The following is a 2814-nucleotide window of genomic DNA, read 5'->3' as shown; positions in this document are numbered from 1 at the left end:
AGGAGTAGTCGAATTCTAGTGCCTTAGGGTGCTATTTATACTTGAGGCTAGCTAGGGTTTCAAGGTGGAAACCCTAATCCCTTAGCTTAGGGCCTAAGCAAGTCCATGGACTCCTTTCCTTAAGCCCTTGGACGAAAACTCCTAGATCCTTATAGGATTTTCGTTCAAGCCTTAATAAAGGTGATCCAATAGCCCAAAGTCTCAACTATCAAATAATTACAAAACAGCCCCTGTACTTTTAATTAATTCCTTTAATCCCGAAATTAATTCCTAATTAATTTCTGATTAAATACTAATTAATAATATGATTCCAAATTATTATATTAATCATATAATATAATAAATAAATCATATTTATGCCCTAATCAACCTCTCTCCTCAACTGTTATCCTGTCTAGTCACCCGTGTGAAGGCAACCCAAAAGGACCATGCTCACAATCGGGTCAAGTACATACCAAAATAGTTATGGACTTAGACACTAATCCAACAAAAATACCATACAGTTATTTGATTATGTGATATGTTAGAACAACATGCTAGAGGGAGGCTAGGAATCTTCAGGAATTACATGATAGAATTACCTGATTATATGATGCCTGCTAGCCTAGGGTTTTCCTTATATGAAATTGACATCATTACTGTAGTTGCTCAGTGTATGCATTATGGTTATACATAATTAAGATCTTATAGCCTGAGAATGTTTGATTTAGCCTTATGTTCTGTTCTTGTTTGATTAGGAGCTTAGGGTAGGGTTGGATATTCGAAAGTCTATAGGGTCCAGCATTATGTATGGCTAGCATACACTAGTGCTGCAGGGTTGGTGAAAGTTTCAGGGATAGGTGGGTTATGTGAGAGGCCGGTAGGCCAGTTATGAAATATTTAGCATTCCTCTAGGAGTGAGGATTGAGCGCTCTCCATGTTGTGTATTCAGTTAGGGCGTTGTGGTGATACTTGAGACAAATATGAGTAAGTATGGAAGGTAGTAGGGGCCCATACTACTGAAAGCACAGGACCCATACGCGTAGCAAGGAAGTCACAACCCCTAGGGTTAGTAGGGAGTTGGCTCCCAGTTATTTATATGGATTATCTGATATCTTGTGGTATGTTTCAGAATGGTGATGACGAGGCGCTTTGTGGCTGGATCCGGTTCGGGATCAGGATCAGGGGACAGAAGCCAGAAGGGGCCAACAGCACCTGAGCCGGTGGTGCAGATGGGTACAGAAGAGTTGGATGCCAGGATCCGAGAGATCCTGCATGATGAGGTTGCTGCTGCATTCCGGGCTCAGTTACCGGAGATGTTCGGGTCGATTAAGACCGCCATGGTGGAGTATTTTGATGAGCGCTACGTAGCCCTTGCAGAGACAGCCGCCGCAGCAGCTGCATCAGCTGTATCAGCGGCAGGGGAGGAGTTGGTAGAGGTTTTCAGTACAGGGACTTCGATAACACGAAGCCCCCTACTTTTGATGGGACGCAGGATCCCATCAAGGCTATGAGATGGATTTCAGATGTGGAGGGGTGTTACTTCACCTGCTCGTGTCCTGCTGACCAGAAGGTCAGGTGTGCTCTGAACCTGCTTAGGTCTGGGGCCAAGGACTGGTGGAGACTTGCGACTGGGTCGTACACTGATGATCAGAGAGCTGTTGTTACTTGGAAGCAGTTCAGGGACATGTTCCGCGCCCGCTACATTCCGCGGGTTGAGCGGGAACGTTTGGCACAGGAGTTTCTGAGTTTGAGACAGGATGGGGAGTCGGTGACGGAGATCACCAGGATGTTCACTGAGAGGGCGATGTTTTGCCCAGAGTTCGCTTCAGAGCAGGCTCAAATGGCCCGTTATCTGAGCATGCTCAAGACGGATATCCGTCAGTTTGTGTCTACCCAACGATGTGATACTCTTCTGGAGTTACAGGAGGCCGCCAGACGGCGTGAGTTGGAGATTGAGCAACAGTTGAGAGAGCAGCGGCAGGCCCCGACACATTCTCAGCCGGCGCCAAAGCGGTCTAAGACCGCTGATACTAGGACCGGGGGTCAGCAGAGCCGCACTTGTGGGAAGTGTGGCAAGGGTCATTCTGGTGTTTGTCGAGTTGGTAGTGGGTGCCACCGGTGTGGAAAGGAGGGGCATTACGCGAAGGACTGTCGCCAGGCCGCCCCAGTTCAGGGTATGAGGTTATGCTATCACTGCGATCAGGTTGGCCACATGAGGGCCAACTGTCCACTACTTGCCGCCAAGCTGGCACAGGCTCCTGCGCCGGTTACGTTGAGGATTACCGATGGGAGGCAGGGCAGAGCAGAGCCTCCGAAGGCTCATGGACGCGCATTTCAGCTTACGGCCGAGGAGGCCAAGGTAGCACCGGATGTGGTTGCTGCTATGTTCTATCCTTTATCTCATTTACTATATCTGTTGTATGCTTATCTGTTGTACCTGTGATTAGGTACGTTTCTAGTGAAATCCTTGCCTGCTTTGGTTTTGTTCGACTCGGGGGCGAGTCGGTCTTTTGTATCTCAGACTTTTAGTAGGGAGTTCAGAGTGCCAGTAGGCGAGCTAGAGTGTCCGTTGCGAGTTTCTATCGCCAACGAACACAAGGTTTCTGCTTCTTCAGTTTATCGAGGGTGTGACTTGGAGATTTTCGGGGTGTCCTTTCCAATAGATTTGATTCCGATTCCCATGGGGGAGGTGTGCGTGATTGTAGGCATGGATTGGCTCAGTCGGTTCGGTGCTATGATTGATTACGAGCGCCAGCGAGTGGTAGTTCGAACCCCAAGTGGGGGAGAACTGATTGTATATGGCGAGGGCACCAGAGTGGGATCAGGGTTTTG

The sequence above is a fragment of the Lactuca virosa genome, chromosome 9 (genome assembly GCF_052849685.1).
Source record: "Lactuca virosa cultivar CGN04683 chromosome 9, Lactuca_virosa_CGN04683_v6, whole genome shotgun sequence".
Taxonomy (NCBI): domain Eukaryota; kingdom Viridiplantae; phylum Streptophyta; class Magnoliopsida; order Asterales; family Asteraceae; genus Lactuca; species Lactuca virosa.
This window is presented reverse-complemented; position numbering follows the sequence as displayed.